Here is a 22,034-nt window from a genome sequence, read left to right on the forward strand (position 1 = left end):
TGTGTGGCATAGAAAGGCTGGCGCACATTTCCATGGCGCATGTCAGAATAGAAGTAAAACATTTTCTGGAATTGACGTCAGTGTTTCCTCCAGGAATTTTTACAATGGTGGCGGGTAGCGTTGACCGCGCGCGCGCAGCGCGCGCCCGCGATTTTTTCGCGTGCACGCGCATGAAACGCGCACGCGCGCTCAAAACAACGACGTCATTTCAGCCAAAACTCGAGGATGGCCAAAAAAAATAAAATGTTTTCCCGTACGTCTCTTATTGTCTGTGTCTGCATGTTTTTCCAGCATGTAATTCCGTTGTCAATAAAAAATTCGTCTCCCCTTCTTTTCATTATCATTATGGAGGCTTTATGGTTGTTGTAACTATTATGGGAAGCGGTTGACACAGTAGCCGCTTTTCGTGTACGCTGCAGTGGATCCCTTCACAACGCAGAAGAAAGAGGAGAGAGAAAACATTGTCAATGTGCAGGGAAGAATCATGTATCAGCAGGGTTCAACAGTAACGCTTGCCTGGGGCAAGTAAAAAAATTCGCCGGGTTTGTTTGCGCGAGCCCGAAGACGCTGCTGGATCCTGGATCTGTTTACCTGTGTGCAGGAAGAAAAACAGACGGAGCAGGCGCCAGACCAGACTAGATGATTGTGGAGTGAAGAGATTATTAAAGCGTACGCGATGCGACGGGTGATCGACAAGCACGTACACTTTCATAATATCTTCACTCCACGATCATCTAGTCTGGTCTGGCGCCTGCTCCGTGTTCTTCCTAAACACCGATGCACAGATCCAGGATCCAGCACCGTCGTCGCGCATATTGTAACATTTGACGTAGTTTGTCTACACGCAGCCTAGATGTATTCGACCAATCACAAAACAGTTTTGCAAGCGCGTCGCTTCGCGCTTGTGGGTGTGTCTAAAAGAAAAAGCGGCCTAAATTTTTTTTTTTTTTTTTTTTGAGAAATCTGCATGGTGGCGGAGGAAATTCCATCGTGGCGGTGCGCCACGATGAAATGCATGTAGAGGAAACACTGGACGTCATTGGAGGGATGATGCTGTACTTTGGATGATGTACTTTTTGGATGAAGGCTGTGGTTCTGTATCAGACAAAGCACCAAGCAAAAATGCAGAAAGGGGGGGGGAGGAGAAAGGAAGAAAGATGGGGGTGGGGGGGCGTGAGAATGTGAAATGGAAACAGAACAGGGGAGAGCTAGAGAGAGAGAGAGAGAGAGAGAGAAAGAGAGAGAAAGAGAGCACTAGATGGAGAGCTGAAGAGAGGAGAGAGTAGCCTAGATTATGTGTACTTAGTAAATTATGAGACTGGCCTTTCTTCTAACCATAGCCCTTTCATTAATGAGGAGCAATGGGATGGGGGAATTGCTCATGGAATCTTTAGGGAAAAGGGGATTTGACTTTCACGCCAGTCGTTTGGGAACTGGGCGCTCCACCCCCCTTGGGCGAAGGCAGGACGTGTGATTGGCTACTGAAACGACTCCGTGACTCCATCTGTGTCATAACTGTGTTCCGTATGCTTGTTACCGTGATCTGATGACGACAATAACAACCGCTCCTGGCAACGCTGAGCTGGTCCACACACACAGACACAATTTTCTCTGTATCGCTCCCTCTCTCTCTCTCTGCTCGGTGTATGAACCAGTGCCAAACGGGCAGCAGGCCTGTGTGTAAACAAGGCCTCAACCTGCCTAATCAAATACACCTGCTTAATCAAACACACCTGCCACGCGTTAGTTGATAGCTGGTGTTTACCTATGCTGTAGAACCATGTCCCTTATCTCTTATCTAGGTAGAGTAATTGACTCTATTCCCATTTCAAGAGTCAGATCAACCACACAGCTCTCCATCCTCATTAAAAGATAGTCACCATTGAATCATGGAGATAAGGAGTAGTCTAGGGCTGGATGTAGCATGCTGGCTTGATTTAGGCTAGGGCTGGATGTAGTCTTCTAGCTAGATTGAGACTAGGGCTGTGTTCGGAATAGCATACTAGCATACTACTCATACTCGATATGACGTAGATTTTGAGTATGTAGTGCGTTCACACTGTACAGTATGCGAGATTTGAGTATGCAAGAAATTTACCGTATTTTCCGGACTATAAGTCGCACCCGAGTATAAGTCGCAGCAGGCCAAAAATGGATCATGAAGAGGAAAAAAACGCATATAAGTCGCACTGGACTATAAGTCGCATTTATTTACCGTAGAAATGTATTTCTCAAAAACATTCAGTTATTCAATTACACAATAGCACACAGAACAACAGGCTCAGGCTGAATGCCGCTGAATACCGGTGTATGTGATGAATAAAAAATAAAATAAAAATATTAACACATTAATAAAGAACATACCTGGGAGGCTGAATAGGCTAAATTGGTTGTAAAGTCGCTATGGAATAAGGCCTACAGTATGCTAAATGCCCAAAAACGTAATGTGTCCGGTATGTTAACGTACCGTAACACAACAGTTATTCAACCACCGTACATATTATAGCACACAGAACAACAGGCTCAATAGGTGTCCGGTATGTTAACGTAACACATTAATGAATAAAGATGAACACATTAATAAAGAACATAGGCCTACCTGAGAGGCTGAATAGGCGAAAACGGACATAACAAGCCAGCGAGTCCAACAAGCAAGTTCTCACGATCTCATTCCACATCACTGAATCCATTGAATTCGTCATCCTCTGTGTCACTTCTGAACAACTCTGCCAACTCCGGAGGAAGATGAAGCGCTGATCTTGCTTTCTTCGTTTTCTTCATGGCAGTGAGAGTAACCTCTGCTTTTCGCCAGTCCCTCACAAGTTTCTCACTCACTCCAAACTTTCTTTCTGTTGCTCGATTACCGTTTTCGGCTGCATATTTTACAAGTTGCAGTTTGTAATCTGCAGAATAGGATTTTCTTTTTGACTCCATTTTGTTTGTGTCATCAGATGTCTTTTTCAGTGGTAGGCCTACTCGTTGTCACACGCCTAGAGCGCCCTCTCGTGGTTGTAGACGGTAATGTTTACTCCTTGGTTCATGTCAGTCAGAGATTACCGTATGTCAGTTCATGTCAATCAGAGATTACGAATTATTGATATATAAGTCGCACCTGACTATAAGTCGCAGGACCAGCCAAAGTATGAAAAAAACCGCGACTTATAGTCCGGAAAATACGGTAGTAGGCGAGCAATACTTCCGGGAAAATTGAAGTTTGTTACGATGGATGCATTTCGCGTCCAGGGTTGCCAGATGGGGCGGGTTACCGCCGAATGGGCTACTTGATTTTGAGGTTATAGAAAGTTTAGGCTGTAAATTGTCAATCCCATCTGGCAACCCTGTGCGCTTTCAGCCTCGTCAAACTGCGTCATACAAACCCGTCATACAGCTGTTGTTTACTTCGTCCGATAGCCTGGGGACCGAAAGCTTGCAATAAACATCGTTTTTTGCACATATTTGAGTGTGCAGATGCTGCTTTTTTGCACTCTATTTGATACTCTTCAGCTGCAGCACCCCAGCTAAGTCTGATCACGGATAAGCGGTGGTATTTTCACTATACTGGGAATTAACATGGTGAAATGCATTCTTAAACAAGGCTACGTGTCATGATTACAAATATGCCACTTGAAATGCATGAAATCCAAGTTTATTTGTGTCTTACACACATGTTCACCTAGTATTTGACTGCTTGTAACCCAATCACGAATGATCCCAGTATTGTAGCTTCAGACGGACAAGTTGGTTGTAGTGCTTGCCCACGATATGTTATTGCTCATATATATTTATTTTAATCATGTTATTTTACCAACTGTTAAGACAACAATATAGTAAGCTAGTTACTTGAGCTAGCTAAAGATATTGGCCCCCCAAATCATTTTACAACGTGTTGTAATTATGTTACGATGTTTCTGTCGAGTGAGTGAAGGTAAGCATAAAGCACGGGTCCCCAAACTTTTTTCTGTGAGGGCCACATATTTTTTCCTTTCTGTGATGGGGGGCCTGGGTTGGTCTCTAACATAAAATAATATGGAACGGAGTGGAATGGAGGCGGTTGCGCAAAGCAATTGCGCGCAGGAGAGCACTGGTGGATGCAAACAAAGTCTAAACAGTTGAATTTGGATGGAATTTATACCTATAGTGATATGTCAATGAAATATAATCAGTTTTACAGTCTGATACTTGAGGGAGGACCCTCATCATACACGGGGGGACCCATGAAGCAGGGCTGTCTGGGGGTCCTTAAACGAGCATCAAACCCTTAATTTCTTGCATTCTGGTGAATTTAGATGCAATTTGTGCCCTTTCTGCATCAATTTATGGTGGAAATTTCATTATTTATGTAAAGGAAACACAATATTCAGGCACCAGATGACCATTCAAAATGTAATGTAATATAATGCAATATAAGGCTCTCAGGCATTCTGTACTTTCAAATATGTATTCTCCTTGAGCAGTCAACATCAACTATCAGCTATTTCGCTAGCAAACACGAAAGCTAACTTATTTGCGAAACAGCGCCCCCGCCACCACGTCGGTGCAATGCCGCAATTGCAGTTAGAAATTACACGTTGTTCAAAGGGCCGGTCCAAGTGTGGGGGTGGGCCGTGTTCGGCCCGCGGGCCGTAGTTTGGGGACCCCTGGCATAAAGTATAAAAAAGGAAGCAAATTAGACCCAGGCAACTACCGACCTGTTTCTATTCTTAATTCCATCTCGAAACTTATGGAAAACATAGTTTATGAACAGGTTGATAGGTACCTTACCGAAAAAAATCTGATGTATGAATTTCAATCAGGATTCAGAACATCCCATTCCACTGACACATGCCTTCTCTATTTGAACGACCACATCAACCATGAGGTGGACTCGGGCAAGTACTGCGGCATGGTCATGCTGGACCTCCAGAAGGCCTTCGACACAGTAGATCACCACATATTGTTAGATAAACTGAAAGCAATTGGGTTCGATAGAACATCGGTGAGCTGGATGCAATCCTACTTAGAGGGGAGGGAACAGGTGGTTAGTGTGAACGGAACACTGTCCCCCCCCCTCCCAGTGACCTGCGGGGTTCCACAAGGAAGCATATTGGGACCTTTACTGTTCCTAATATATGTGAATGACATGTCATCAGCATGTGATTGCAATTTGTTCCTGTTCGCGGATGACTCGGCTCTGCTGGTCTCTGACAGGGACATATTGCAGGTGGAAAAAGCGCTAGGCACTGAACTGAGTAGAATCTGCATCTGGCTAGCTGACAATAAACTATCAATACACCTAGGTAAAACTGAAACCATCCTATACGGATCCCCATCTAAACTCAGAAAGGCTGTAAATTTCAAAATAAAAGTGGGTAACATTAATATCACAAGAAAAGAGGATATTACATACCTGGGCTCCATCTTAGAGGCAAATCTTTCCGGAGATAAAATGGCAGCAAAAGTAATCAAAAAAGTGAACCATAGAACTAGATTCTTGTACAGGATATCCTCACTTGTCAGTAAAAACACACTGAGGACCCTATCAGGAGCTCTCATTCAATGTCACTTCGACTATGCCGTAACATCATGGTACTATAGAACCACAAAGGCCCATAAAACAAGACTCCAGACAGCCCAAAATAAACTGGTTAGGCTTCTGCTAGGCCTCAACCCTAGGACACATCTAACCGCTGCTAATTTTTTGAGCCTTGATTGGCTACGAGTAGTTGACAGAGTGCAGCAGCTTGCACTGGGCCTGGTCTTCAAGATACGCTACACCACAAAGACACCCAAGTACCTGTCAACATACTTCCAAAAAGTGAACAACGTCCACACATACAATACCAGAGGAAGCTCCACGAACCACGTTCAACCGCGTTGCACCACAAACAAGGGGTTAAACTCGTTTGCAAACTATGCAGTAAAAATGTGGAACGCCCTCCCTATAATCTTAAAGGAGTGCAAAACACTGCCCACCTTCAAAACCACTCTCAAAAAACATTTACAGGAGGCTGCAATCCGTAACTGGACCCTCTAAATCAAAAATCAGATTAAAAGACCCGAACTACCCACTGTACATACTTTGTGTTTTGTCCCCCGCCCCCACCTGTGGTGTATGTCCCCACCTGTCCTACCCGCTGTACATACCTTATGTTTTGTTGTATTGTTCTTCCCATGATGGATGTATGTTTATCTTGTAGATAGTACTAGTTATTTGTCTGTATTATCTTGTAGATAGTACTAGTTTTTTTGTCTGTCTTACATGTAACGATGAATTGAGAATCAAGGACCCCAATTGAAATAAGCCAGTGGCTTTCTTGGGTTTTTATCCTGTTAGTTGACCTTGTATGTAATATGTACTTTCATGTACCTACTTCTAGGTCTATCTTCTAATAAAGTCTTCAATCAATCAATCAAAAAAAGCAACGTAGGGTGCGTTCGTAAAATCGCTCTGAGAGCGCCGGAGCGCACACTGGGTGCAACGTCATAAAGGGACCAGGTAATTTGATTGGACAAGAGGCATTCCATGAGTGCTGATCGTATTTCCAGGGCGAATTTACGAACGCAGCTAGCGAACAGAAGACGCAAAAAATCGTCAGATCAGATATATAAACGGGTTATTTTGGTAAACTGGACACATTTTGGGAATATATGTGGTTACTTTCTCGCCAGCTAATGGAGGTTTAAATTCGCCGCTCCCGGGCGAAATGCATTCTGGGAGGCAGTATGCAAACAGTGTAAATGTTCGGCTGGTTTTCACATACTTATTATGAATTTAGTAGGCAGTATGCAGTATATACTCATTGAGTATGCTAGTATGCAGTATGCTAGTATACCATTCCGAACACAGCCTAGGGCTGGATGGTGCCTGCTAGCTTGATTTAGGCTAGGGCTGGATGTAGCATGCTAGCTGGATTTAGTCTAGGGCTGGATGTAGCATGCTAGCTTGATTTAGGCTAGGGCTGGATGTAGTCTGCTAGCTGGATTTAGTCTACGGCTGGATGGTGCCTGCTAGCTTGATTTAGGCTAGGGCTGGATGGTGCCTGCTAGCTTGATTTAGGCTATGGTTGGATGTAGCATGCTAGCTTGATTTAGTCTAGGGCTGGATGGTGCCTGCTAGCTTGGGTTGAGCTGTGCTCCCTTTCGTTTACTGGGAGTAAATAGGACAACTAAAGCATTTGTCTGTGTACCGCCCAGCCGCCTGTTTTCTAAACCAGGTTGGCGCTGAGCTGGCTTGGCGCCGACCCGTCTGCCTCCGCCTGGCCTGGCATGGTGCCATCGCGCCATAGAACATCCCAGTATGACATCACCGCGTGTGCCTGCCGCCACCCTGCTATCCTGCCATGACCTGACCCACTTCCTCCCAGGTTTGGCCTACTTCAGTCCTGCCAGTCTATCTATCTATCTATCTATCTCTATCTGGCCTGTTTGATGCGCCGCGGATCGGACGGCTTACGCCTCTATTGTCGTGTTAATCCCCTCTGAAACCCTTGCGATTTGAACATTTCCCACACCCTCCTCCTCCTCTTCCTCACTTTCATCATCCTCTTCATCCTCGTGGCGTTACGTTTTGAGTGACAACCCCGGGGGTTGGCTGGCGGAGGTAGACGTCGGAGGACGGGCTCATAGTAACGCCTTGGGACGGAGTGAGGAACGGTACCAAACGTCAAGCGTCAAAGGAGGGTTTCTAGGGAACATGGCGACACGACAGCATGTTCCCGTTTCTGTCTTTGTCACGGAACGGTTCCCTGGCTCCCGGGTCTTCTCAGCTTGTCCCCTGAAGTGTGCACTTGAGCACTTGAGCACTACCCCCCCAGCATGGATTTGAAAGCCACAGGGTTGGGTGTAGGCCTGAGCATGGACTGTAACCACCAATCCTATGCTTTTACATACAAGCAGGGGAAGAGACACACTCCACGACTCATAACTGTGTTCCGTATGCTTGATACACACACACACACACACACACACACACACAATTTTCTCTGTATCGCTCCCTCTCTCTCTCTCTCTGCTCGGTGTATGAACCAGTGCCAAACGGGCAGCAGGTCTGTGTGTAAACAAGGCCTCTAACCTGCCTAATCAAACACACCTGTCTAATCAAACACACCTGTCTAATCAAACACACCTGTCTAATCAAACTCACCTGTCTAATCAAACTCACCTGTCTAATCAAACTCACCTGTCTAATCAAACACACCTGTCTAATCAAACACACCTGTCTAATCAAACTCACCTGTCTAATCAAACTCACCTGTCTAATCAAACACACCTGCTTAATCAAACACACCTGTCTAATCAAACACACCTGTCTAATCAAACACACCTGTCTAATCAAACTCACCTGTCTAATCAAACGCACCTGCTTAATCAAACACACCTGTCTAATCAAACTCACCTGTCTAATCAAACTCACCTGTCTAATCAAACTCACCTGTCTAATCAAACTCACCTGTCTAATCAAACACACCTGTCTAATCAAACTCACCTGTCTAATCAAACACACCTGCTTAATCAAACACACCTGTCTAATCAAACACACCTGTCTAATCAAACACACCTGTCTAATCAAACACACCTGTCTAATCAAACACACCTGTCTAATCAAACACACCTGTCTAATCAAACACACCTGTCTAATCAAACACACCTGTCTAATCAAACTCACCTGTCTAATCAAACTCACCTGTCTAATCAAACACACCTGTCTAATCAAACTCACCTGTCTAATCAAACACACCTGTCTAATCAAACGCACCTGCTTAATCAAACACACCTGTCTAATCAAACTCACCTGTCTAATCAAACTCACCTGTCTAATCAAACTCACCTGTCTAATCAAACACACCTGTCTAATCAAACTCACCTGTCTAATCAAACACACCTGTCTAATCAAACGCACCTGCTTAATCAAACACACCTGTCTAATCAAACTCACCTGTCTAATCAAACTCACCTGTCTAATCAAACTCACCTGTCTAATCAAACACACCTGCTTAATCAAACACACCTGTCTAATCAAACTCACCTGTCTAATCAAACTCACCTGTCTAATCAAACACACCTGTCTAATCAAACTCACTTGTCTAATCAAACGCACCTGCTTAATCAAACACACCTGTCTAATCAAACTCACCTGTCTAATCAAACTCACCTGTCTAATCAAACACACCTGTCTAATCAAACACACCTGTCTAATCAAACACACCTGTCTAATCAAACTCACCTGTCTAATCAAACTCACCTGTCTAATCAAACTCACCTGTCTAATCAAACACACCTGTCTAATCAAACTCACCTGTCTAATCAAACACACCTGTCTAATCAAACACACCTGTCTAATCAAACACACCTGTCTAATCAAACACACCTGCTTAATCAAACGCACCTGCCACAAGTAGGACATTAGACAAGTGCACATTTCAGGGAAAGGAGGGGAGCTTCGGGACACAGATGTGTTGGAGGTGAGAGGTCAGGATTTAGGCAGCATCGCCTCCATGGCGCCCCGTTACTATCAGGTGTCGGGTGACATCGTCCCTCCCTAGCTCCCTCTGTTGCCGAATAACAGCCAACAACAGATTTTTTCCCCATCGGTATTCTGAATGGATCGGTTAGCATTCTGGCTCTCACACACACACTGAGAGTGTTTTATCACAGCCTTGGGAGAACAGATTTTCTCTATGTGGAGAGAGAGAGAGAGAGAGAGAGAGAGAGAGAGACTGAACCTTTCATTCACAAGACCACTGCAAGGTCGAGATGCTGCGGCTGCGACACACCTCCCCCACTCTGCATCTGTACTGCTCTGCTGTGCACGCACGCACACACACACACACACACACACACACACACACACACACACACACAATGACCGTTAGCGTATTCGGCACCCACGTGGTCTGCAGCTCTGTATAATGTGACTCATTCAGACGTAGGGAGTTGAGGATGACGTTAGTGGGAATGTGTGTGTGTGTGTGTGTGTGTGTGTTTTTGCAATTTCATATAGATTGTGACGCTTATATGCGTAGTATGTACTGTATGAGTCATACATGTTTTCAGTTGCATGTATACATTTCTGTGTATGTGTGTGTGTGTGTGTGTGTGTGTATCCATCCCTCCCCCACCATCGCCCGCGCTCATTCACACACACTCTGACAGTGCTCCATTAATCTGCTTTGACGCAGTAAGAACCAATCACCTGGGCCCTGCTCCCCCTATCCTCCCCCGTCCCCCCTATCCTCCCCCACTCCCCCTGTCCTCCCCCCCGTCAACTGGCTCCTGACGTCACGCCAGCCTCTCCAGGAAATGATGAGAGAAGCTCAGTGAACCCCTAACTTAATTGGAAGTGCTGCACCATTTACCATAGACAGTCAATGAATAAGGCATCCATCCCATAGACATCCATACATCCATCCATCCCATAGACATCCATACATCCATCCGTCCCATAGACATCCATCCATCCATCCATCCCATAGACATCCATCCATCCCATAGACATCCATCCATCCATCCATCCATCCCATAGACATCCATCCATCCCATAGACATCCATCCATCCATCCATCCCATAGACACCCATACATCCATCGGTCCCATAGACATCCATCCATCCCATAGACGTCCATCCATCCATAGACATCCATCCATCCCATAGACATCCATCCATCCATCCATCCCATAGACATCCATCCATCCATCCATCCCATAGACATCCATCCATCCCATAGACATCCATCCATCCATCCATCCCATAGACACCCATACATCCATCGGTCCCATAGACATCCATCCATCCCATAGACATCCATCCATCCATCCATAGACATCCATCCATCCCATAGACATCCATCCATCCATCCATCCATCCCATAGACATCCATCCATCCATCCCATAGACATCCATCCATCCCATAGACATCCATCCATCCAATGGAGATATGACTACATTACAAACATTTAGCAGATGCTTTCATCCATAGCGACTTACGGGACAGCCTCCCTGGAGTAACTTAGAGCTTAGTGTCTTACTCAAGGGCACACTAGTGGTGGTGTTCCCAGCTGGTCCAAATCACTATCCATCAGTAGGCTACCACTACCCGTTATGATATGATGACGCCCAGTTTCCCATAACAAGCCAGGGCGTTGCCAGTTTCCCGTCAGGGAGGCTGTGCATCATTGCCCATGGCGAGATCTACAGATACCCAGTTTCCCTATGAGTCAATGAGGAGGGTTGCCAGTTTCCTACTGATAGTGAATGAAGATCTGCTACTAGTTTTCCTTGTATTGAATGGAACAGGGGGAAATTCCTCATTCCGTTTCCATGCATGACAATGACCCCGTCCGATTTTGTTTTTTTCGGCCTCCGTCCACCGGCCTCCCCTGTCGTCAATGACAACGGGACACCTGTCACCTGTACCTGATGATAACGCTTGTGAAGCCCATTTCCTATTTCCAGTCAGTCAGGATACACTATTTTCTATGATAACAACGCCGTGTTATTCCTTTTGACCATAACTCAACCATGACAAGGTCCATTGTCCCTTATCACACTGAGGTCAGTGGAGGTACCGAGGTAGGTGTTTCCTCATATGACGACACCTGCCATCTCTTTGCATCTGGAAGGCGTTCCACCATGTATCTGACACCAGGAAGTACTGATTAGACCCACTGTGTGGTAGGAGACCATGAAGGGAGACGGGCCTACAGGTCCTGTATCTAGCGCTGAGATCAGCGGTGGCGTGGCGTGCGGAAACTCCTGGAATGTTCTGAGAGTTGAAACGGGAGCCTACAGCGCAGGGTTAACTGCAGCCCTGAGATGACACTGTTTAAAGCTGTCTGACGGGTTGACGCGCACACACACACACACACACACACACACATGCACACACACAAAAGAGTTGTTTTTTCCCCTCCTCCAGGCTACATGAACTGATCCCTATTCACCACTCAGGCAATACTCATTATCCCTTTAAACAGGCAGGGACTGGGCAGGCTAGGGAAACTGGTTAGGGCACGAGTGAGTATATTGGTTTCGATGGAATTCAATTGACACATTGGCAAGCGCTGTTGTTGCCGTTTAAAGGGAATGTTGCCCCATTCAGAGGAAGGTTTCTGTTGGCCGTACTGTTTAGGATGGGAAAGGACAGACCCTTTAAGAAGTAGCAGCTGTAGGATGTGGTCTCAGATGTTGGTACCCAGCAATGTCTTAAAGGGAAGGAGATCTAGGAGGATGGAGACCGCAGGGGGGCTTTGACCTCTGAATGTTCTTGTACAATCTGAAGTACAGCTGACTCCAGCGGCCTACTCAGTAACTTTCCTCTCTCTCTCTCTCTCTCTCTCTCTCTCTCTCTCTCTCTCTCTCTCTCTCTCTCTCTCTCTCTCTCTCCTACCCCATCCCCCTCCCTCCCTCCCTCTCTCCCTCCCTCTCTCCCAGTGCTCTACAATGACCTAGTTCTGACTCCATTGCTTTCCTCTGTGAGATGAGACAACCAATAGGAATGTTCCTCCCATATGCCATATCTGCTGCAGTGTTCACCTGTGTGTGTCCTGTGTGTGCGTGTGTGTGCGTCTGTGCGCGTGCACATGCACGTGTGCGCACATGCGCATGTAATCCCCTTCTCCCCTTGAATTGATGCAGAATATAATCCCATTGTAAAGCTTACCTCATATCCCCGGGATCAGAGCAGCCTCAATATGAGCGGCTGTTACCGTGGAGAAGGACGAGGCAGCAGGACGCCGCTCGACACGCAACCTGGGCTGGTCATGTGACCTAGTGTGTGACCCCCCCGTCCCCCCCCCCGTCACGCCCTCTGCTAGCCAACACCAATAAAAGCCCAACTCATCAAAATGTCCGTTTCTCATGTCTGAAGTCGTACCTCCTGTACAGTATATAAGGTCCCAAATGTCTATTGGTCTATATATATATATTGTATTTTTTATCTTATCTTATTTAGCCTATTATTCAATTGTCTTTTATTTATTTTTTGGGTGGTCTGAGCTGCTGTAACGCCATAATGTCCCCTCAGGGATCAATAAAGGCTTGTTGTCTGAGCGGCGCGGGCAGAGGTAGACGCCTCTGTGTCAGGGAGCCGTTCACTCAGCACTGGCCCGGCTGACCGCTGGATGACTGGGCCGATTGGGTCGATTGGGTCGGACCATGACACCAGTACTGTTGTAATTACATCAGTTTCCCCTCAGACGGGGTGTGTGTGACCGTGTGTGTGTGACCGCGTGTGTGTGTGTGTGTGACTGTGTGTGTGACCATGTGTGTGTGTGTGTGTGTGTGACCGTGTGTGTGTGTGACCGTGTGTGTATGCGCATGAGTGAGCGAGAGTGTGAGAGGGAATCAGGGGACAGCTGTTATTATGCTACAGTAACACACTCCAGTGGGCAGTGTCCACACGGCTCATACAGAGTGGAGGCCTGACCCCAGAACAGCTCCTAGGTTCATCAGAGCTGATCTAATTAGCGTGAGGATGGTGTGCCTGTGTGTGTGCCTGTGTGTGTGTGTGTGTGTGTGCGCGCAGAGCAGAAGACCGCCTGCTCCACCCCCAAGCAATGTGACTGCAGTAGAAACAGCTGCCCCAACATGCTGCTTGGTGTGTGTGTGTGTGTGTGTGTGTGTGCGTGTGTGTAGTCACACACATGTCAGCTCCAGCAGCCTGACCTTGGCAGAGCTGCATGTCCTTACCGTTACTATACCCAGCCCCTGCAGTGTCCACACACACATGCGCACACACACACGCACATACACTCACTCTCAAACACGCACGCACACGCACAAACGCGCACACACAGGCACACACGCACACACACACACGCACACACACATTCACACGCACACACACACACACACACACACACGCACCATCCAGCCCCTCCAGTCTATAAGTAGACAGTATCCTCTTACAGTACATCCCTGTCCCCAGCCCTTCTCACACACTCCCAGTGCTGTTCACTTGTCACCCGTCATTCCCTGCCCTGATTCCTGACACACCCAGCCTTCCCGACCCAGAGCCCTGCTCCGTATCACACACACCCTGGTCCGTATCACACACACCCTGGTCCGAAAGGGCATGTTTTTCCGTGTGCATGGATCAATGGATCAGACAACCAGAGTATTGTTGTTGCTGTTGTAGTTGGTGCGAGCCTGGGAACACTACATTCCTGAGAGCGCTACTCACCACTTGGCCTGTCGAGTCCCGGCGCCAGCGCCATGGAGACCTGGAGCTGGAGGACGTCCACACGGACGCAAAACACGCACGCAGGCACACAAACACAAACACACACATATACACACATATACAAGTAGACAGACACACACATACGCGCACACACACACACACACACACACAGCACAGGAGCATGCACGCACACACAACCACACAACCACACTGGTTCTAGCTAGCTTAGAAGGAAACTCGATCTTGTTTCTTTGCAAGTGTTTCCTGTGTGATTCCAGGGTTATTAGGGAAGAGTTGGGTTGGGTTGGACAGGAACCAAGGGTCAATATTTGCAGTCATGGTGGTGGAGCAGAGCAGGGTAACTGGTACTATATCTGTTACTATATCTGCACCCAGGCCCGGGGTGGCTAATCGGGAGGATCTGGAGTTTTCCCGGTGGGCCGGTCTGGTTTTGGGCCGGTCTGGGCCGGTTTTCAGTCATGGTAGTACTTGCAAGCCGATACCGTTCTGGGCGGCTGGGCCGGTACCATTCTGGGCCGATACCATATAAATAGGGCGACCAGATGTCCCCCTTTGCGCGGCCACGGGGCCAGTGTCCATCTAAGCGCCGACATGTTCAGTTGCAGCAGAACGTCCAGATTCTATGGAACGTCCTCAGCCTATCAGGAAACAGCATTCATGTTCCCATGGCAACGGCCCCACGTGGATATAGGGAGCTGGCTGCATGTGCGAACCACCCGCTGACTCAAAGGGCTCGTAAAGTGAAACTTATTGTGTCAACAATATCTAGTATCAAGTACCCACTCGATATAACAAACAACAGTTTAACGATCACTAAATACTTATAATTTGTGGATTGGATTCACTGTTCTCGTTTGCCGTAGGCTACTGGTAAGTGACCACTTTACTTGTAAACATACTTTTGTTTTAGGATGTGTTCAAAATCAAGGACTGTGTGTTCATCTGTTTATGTGTTTTTAGCATGTTCATGTTCCCTCAGCATGTTGTGTGATGTTATAAAAACGTAGTTAGACGTTCGTAGCGATGTACCACTGTTAGCCGCTAGCTGTTAACAGCGTTTGTTGCTGCAGCAGAGTGATTTTTCTCCCAGTCTCTGTCTGAGGTGCACCAACATTCAAATACTTGTGTCGTCCTAAAAAAAAATCAGATTTCAAAAGCATTTGAAAGCTTACAATCTGTAGTTTCAGGCTATGTAAAACACTGAAAATGACTAGGTCAATTGGGCAATTGGTTTATCCTTCAGCTGTTATCACTGTCATTGTCTGAATGAGTGCAGAGTTGTGTTTTATGTTTTCGTCTAGTGTGTGCGCGCGTTAGCCTTGACAGCTATGTCAATGCATTTGTGTTGCAAATGGGAGGCAAGTTAGCTAACTAGATAGCCTACATACTCAATCATCTACAGGCCTAACACTGTCAGGCTACTTTTCTTTATTAATATACTAGCCTAAATTGATACTGCACTTTGACTTCACTTTCTGCTCCATACAGATACTTTATTGTGAGGTTCACATTCAAATAAAATATATTTGTTATATATTTGTTAAGTTTTTATCTGCATAGTCTATTATTGGATGCTACTGAATAGACCAAACAGAATAGGAAACAGAATGGAATGCATATATATTTTAAAAATTGGATGGACATAGCTCTCAACTCGGCCAGGGGAAGCGGATGCTACTAGGGGCACCTAAAGTTCGGTCCGGCCCTGTTGAGAGGGTGTCCCACATTGTCCCACACAAACATACTCCTTGTCCCACATTTGGTTTGTTGGGACCTGGTTACCCTAGTGGTGTCCAGCAAGGGATTGCTGCTATCACAGTAGAAGGCACAGGTGAGCTGTTGTACCAGTGTGGGAACAATGAAGCAAACCCATGACATAGCATCCTGTAAATGTAGAGAAGACTGTAGAGAACAGTGAGTCCGCTATTACAGACTAAAATACCAAGGTTGTAATTACATGATTGTAATATACTGTAATCGGTTGTGAACTAAAGTGGGCCGGTCTGAGGCATGAAACTCCAGAGCTGAAAATGAGTCCCACTCCGACCCTGTCTGCACCTCCCTACACCTCCATCCTAGTCCAGCTGGAGTACACCTCTACACCTCCATCCTGTTCCAGCTGGAGTTCACCTCTACACCTCCATCCTAGTCCAGCTGGAGTACACCTCCCTACACCTCGTCCGCTCTGAGACATTTTGGTCATGTGGTGACTTTGACTGTCATGTGGTTTACCACTCCTGTCATCCCACCTTACGAGGCTCATCTCCTTATCCTTCATAACGTTTGATCTAACATCATAACACAGGTGTCAAACCTAGGCTGTCCAGTCGTGTGTGTGTGTGTGTGTGTGTGTGTGTGTTTGTGTGTGTCTGCGTACATGCAGGTAAACATACAGTGTCATTGAGGGAAAGGAGGCCTAGTCAGTGTGATCTAGAGGGATCCAGATCTGTGACATTTACCTCTGTGCTCATCAGGGCTTCACACAGCACCTGATGTTTGAGTCAATATTAGATGTGCTAAATATTGACACGTACGCTCCTCGTGAGGGCTAGATGTTTGAGTATCAAATGTTTATCAGAGTCATGGGAGTCACACACACACACACACACACACGCATCCGCATCCGCGGGAGCGTTCACATGCAGGCACAAACACATTCATCCCCAGGCACGCACACAGGCACAGATGCACACACACACGTCACACCCATGCACGAACGCACCCACGTACACACACACATACACACACACACCTCTATCAGTGTCTCAGTGAGGTGACTCGTGACTTGGATAGAGATTCTCCCACGTCATGCTGAAGAGGATCATTGGACGTCACTTATTGTTTGTAGGAGGAGAAATCCTGGAGAGTTTTGGCCTGCGTCTGAAAGATAAAGTCACACCTTCGACAAACACCCTCTCTGGTGTGTCCGCCTGTACGGTACTGACACGCTGGTTTGAGTAGACGTGGCCTAGATACATGGACGAACGACTGTTCCAAGCGTGTCAGCGTTCTCTTGCGCACGAAAGTGAGGCGTGACTACCTCCCTGTGTGAAACAGAGACGACTAGACTATCTTAAGGCCAGTTTAGACATAAGATCTGTGACGATACGAGACCGTTTCAGAAAGTCGCAGAGAAAAACTCGGCCACCGACGTTCTAAAACTGGGCAGTTCAGACCAAAGATTAAAGATGAAAGATGAAAGATAATTCAGACCGCTGCCACTAGAAGCTGGACGTTCTAAAACGGTCTCGTCTCGTCACGGATCTTTGGTCTGGCCTTTCGACTTGGATAGAGTTCAAAACGTGTTGAGAGTTTTGGTTGGAACGCGGACCCCCTTAAGACATTGAGGTAGCGTCTGTTTTTGGTCACCACAACCGTGCACCACCATCAACAACAACAACAACAACAACAACAACAACAACGGGTTTCACCGGAGTAGTGTGTCTTTCTGCTTCCCTGTTAAAAATAGCCCAGTATCATGGCCTTTTTAGACTTCCTGTGTTTCCTCCAATCAGCTGTCAGGGTTATTTCCTTTTTGCATTATGTCAGCTTTGGCTCACTTGTTGTTGGGTTTAAACGTGTTGTTTTGGGGCTTCGTGACAAGTCAGTTTGGCCCACTGTTTGTTGTTTATTCCGCTTTGAGTCGGGGGCGTTTTGTTGGGTGAACATTTGCGTTTCGTTTGTCCTCTTCAGCATGTGCTGTTTGGTTTGGTCTGGGCCACCTGTTTGTTGGACCTCTGTTTTGTGTCGGGGGTGTTTTGTTAGGTGAGCTTTGTGTGTGTGTGTGTGTGTGTGTTTGTTGGTTTTCGGTCTGCATGTGATGTTTTGGGGTGCTTTACGTTTGTTGTTGTTGATGACGCAGTGTTCTGATGGGCTCAGCCCAGGGGGAGGCAAGCTGGTGGAGGTAGAACATCGGGGGGCGGGGGGCTCCTCGTAATGCAGGGAACGGAACACGTGTTTGAGACCGTTCCTCATTCCGTTCCATGCATTACGAGGAGCCCTCCGTCCTCCGATGTGTTCTACCTCCACCAGCCTCCCCCTGGCTCCAGCACCCCTGTGTTTACAGCTGACCAGTAGTGCTGACTGGTGAAAGCTTTAGCCCGGGTTTCTAGAGGCATGGGGGGGTGGGGGTGGGGGGTAGAGGCAGAAAAACAGAGATCAGCATTCACAGTGAGGAGCGGCCCTGGAGCTGGCACAGCCCCCAACAGGCCTGGCACTGGGGCGCTGCTCCCTGCTGACTAACCAACACGCTGCCATTCTGTTCACACTGAGCACACACAGCCTGGTAGCCTGGTCTGGTACAGGGTAGAGTTAGAGCAGTGTCATAATAATAATAATAATAATAATAATAATAATAATAATAATAATAATAAAGTAAATTATTGCTTTTCATGATACAAGAATTGTATCAGAAAGTGCAGAAAATAAAAGATAACATAACAAATTTGGAGAAAAAAAAAGCAAAAAAACAACCCTCTCTCTCTCTCTGTCTCTCTCTTTCTCTCACTTTCTCTCTCTCTCTGAATATATACATGTACATATCAGGGTTTCCGTTAGAAAAATTTGCCGTCGGACATCGTGTCCGGGAAGAATTCGATTTACCGGACAAACGTGATATATTCCGGTCATCATATTAAAATATAATATTTTCATTTTAATATTTTTTTTTTTTTCAAAATCATATATTTTTTTTCTCCAAATCTAATATAGCTGTTTGTCGCGGTGATTACTGTTGTGTAGCGGCCTATATATGCCATTTAATGTATATTTCTCATCTGATACGATTAGATGCGAGCTATATAATAATATAACATGATTTGACGCATGCGCGCTATGCCATGCGTCAAATCCAGCGCTGAACGGGTCCAGCGCTGAACGGGCGCCTCACTGGGAACTGAACAGACAGCATCGATCAATGAACGGACTCCACATTACGTTAACTGAAGTTTGTTAAATTGTTTGGGATTAATGTGAGTTTTCTATTTTCTCTTTACAGTTTTACCCTTTTTTTTTTTTTAATCAATAAAACAACGTCATTTCTATAAGTCTCGCTGGTTGGGAAGGCATTTCGTTTAGCTCGGGAGTATGACAATGGGAAGAACATAACTGTTTATTGAGAAACAATTGATAGGCAGTCTGGGATACGTATATAAAGAAATACCACAATGTCTAGATGTATAACATTTTATTGAACAGTAACAGTGCAAGCATGTAGGCTACGGGGAACAGGGATTTTGGTCAGTAGGTCCTTTGTACAGAGGGCGTTTCTCTCCGACAACGCGTTCCCAGGTACCATGGAAGTCATAGGTAGTCCAGCACACTGACAGAGAGACAGACAGACAGACAGACAGTCAGCTTACTTCTACCCTTTTGAGTGGAATTACTCCTTTAATTAGCTGTTAGCCATCTCAAAGCCCCCTGAGCTGCTCGTCAACACTGAGAATAGACCACATTATAGAAACCAAAACACCGTTTTTTAAATCCACAGGGAATAACCGAGAGTGTAAGGAAAGGCACACCCAGCGCTGTCAGTGGTGGGGAGACTTGAAGTGGCTTTGCTTGATTTCCATCACAGATTCAAGGATTGAAACACTGATGAAAATAGGGAGTAATAGTGATGGGATTATTTTAGATTATTTTAGATTAGATTAGATTAGATTAGGTGAGATTCAACTTTATTGTCATTGCAGAGTACAAGTACCAGACAACAAAATGCAGTTTAGCATCTAACCAGAAGTGCAAATAGTGATATAAAAACAAACACTTAACTTTCGGGGAAACTGCTAAAATAAAATAAATTAAATAAATTAAAAAAGAAAGCGACTATTAGCACCGCCGAATGACAACAAACGTATGAGTAATGAGTAAAACAATGTCACTTTTATAGTATGTTGTTTAACTTGCCGTTCGGTCGCCATGGCTCTGGTGTGTGTAGCAGCTTCAGCTAGCTGGCTGGAAACTTCTAGGGGTGCGTTCGTAAACACGCTCTGAGAGCGCCGGAGCGCACGCTGGCTTCGATGTCACAGAGCGACCGAGTCGTTCGATTGGACGAGAGGCGTTCCGCGAGTGCTGATCGGATTTCCAGAGCGTGTTTACGAACGCACCCAGCCAGCTTTAGCGAATTGTATTCAAAGGGAATTATTTTCACCGGACAATATGTCCGACGACTTTTCAATTTGTCGGACTTCACCAAATTTTACCGGACAAAGACCGGTAATTGCCGGTTAACGGAAACCCAGGTACATATAAAACCATATCACAAAAGCAGCGATCAAAGTCTAGGAGGAAGGGCAGGCCAGCTGATACAGAGGGTCGTAAGGCTTTCAGAAGCCCCAACCGTCTGAACAGCCCTGGGACTGTCAGGAAGAGTTGCTGTCGCGTTGTTGAGCGGACCGTAGCGTCCCGAAAATCTCACACACAGATGGGGCACTGGCACAGAGCTCAACAGCCTTCTGGGACTCTAGTGGGGGGGGTAATACCACACACCCTGGTGACTAGGCCCTCAGAGAATGGGGGCCATGCTATGCCCATTCTGAACAGCCAAAACCCCAGAAGAGGAAAGAAGATCTTTATAAATGGGCCCTATTATATCTTCGGATACACACTATTCTTCAAGCCCTGGCCCACCAAAACAGGGCTCCAACAGACAGAGAGAGAGGGCGGGGGGGGGGGGGGTTGAGGAGTACAGACCCCCTCAGATCTTCAGAACACAGGGAACCCCAAAGAAAGAAAGCATTGAAGAGCACTTGTTCTCTCAACCCCTCTCTCTCTCTCACGCTCCCCTTTCCCTCGCTTGTTCACTTAGCCTCTCTCTTTCTCCACTATCTCCCGCCTCTGTTCCTCTGCTTTTGCTGAGTGCTTTAACATTCAAACACATTGTGTGTTTCCCATTTTCTCGGCTCTCTCTGACTAAGTGCTGGTCTTGTGCCCAGTGGCCTCACAATGCCCCCTTCTTTCTTACTCTCTCTCTCTCTATCTCTTACACTCTCCTCTGTCTCTCTCCTTATCTTTCCTCCCTCCTCTCTCTCTCTCTCTCTCTCTCTCTATCTCTTACACTCTCCTCTGTCTCTCTCCTTATCTTTCCTCCCTCCTCTCTCTCTCTCTCTCTCTCTCTCTCTATCTCTTACACTCTCCTCTGTCTCTCTCCTTATCTTTCCTCCCTCCTCTCTCTCTCTCTCTCTCTCTCTCTCTCTCTCTCTCTCTCTCTATCTCTTACACTCTCCTCTGTCTCTCTCCTTATCTTTCCTCCCTCCTCTCTCTCTCCCTTCTCTCTCTCTCTCTCTCTCTCTCTCTCTCTCTATCTCTTACACTCTCCTCTGTCTCTCTCCTTATCTTTCCTCCCTCCTCTCTCTCTCCCTTCTCTCTCTCTCTATCTCTTACACTCTCCTCTGTCTCTCCTTATCTTTCCTCCCTCCTCTCTCTCTCTCTCTCTCTCTGCCTTACTCTCTCTCACCGCAGACTCCAAACTAGTCCAAACCGGGCCAGAATGAGAGAAGCTGCCCAGTCAACTTAAGTTGAATGATGACTGAGAGAAGCAGGGAGAATCAGGGTCAGCGAAGTCCCACAGCTCACTTTGAGCTTCACCTCAGCACGTCGAGTCAGAGACTCGGCGGCTAAGACGCTCACTTCAGCCATGCTACTGTTGCTTTGAGTGCAGGAACAACCCGCCACACCCCCCTAGTTTGTTTCCTCATAACGACCCGTGGGGGCAGGTGTTAGGGTTGGGGGTGGAGGCGTAGAGGAGGCTAACAGGCCTGAGTTAGAACCACCGAATTCTCTCTCCCCCGCCCCCGGAGTAAGCACCGTTGCATCCCGGAAGGGAGTGACTAGTCTGTCAACTGTCGGATTCAATTC

General features: G+C 46.6%; 1 protein-coding gene across 1 annotated transcript in view; it reads left to right on the forward strand.

Annotated features, from left to right (window-relative positions):
* The window catches only part of LOC308149828 (SEC14-like protein 1), a gene marked incomplete at both ends in the record, with an annotated part of 45,595 nt that overhangs the window by 6,534 nt on the left and 17,027 nt on the right, over positions 1-22,034 (forward strand). The window lies entirely within an intron of this gene.

The sequence above is a fragment of the Nansenia antarctica genome, assembly GCF_963989245.1.
Source record: "Nansenia antarctica genome assembly, chromosome: 2".
In the NCBI taxonomy this organism is placed as follows: domain Eukaryota; kingdom Metazoa; phylum Chordata; class Actinopteri; order Argentiniformes; family Microstomatidae; genus Nansenia; species Nansenia antarctica.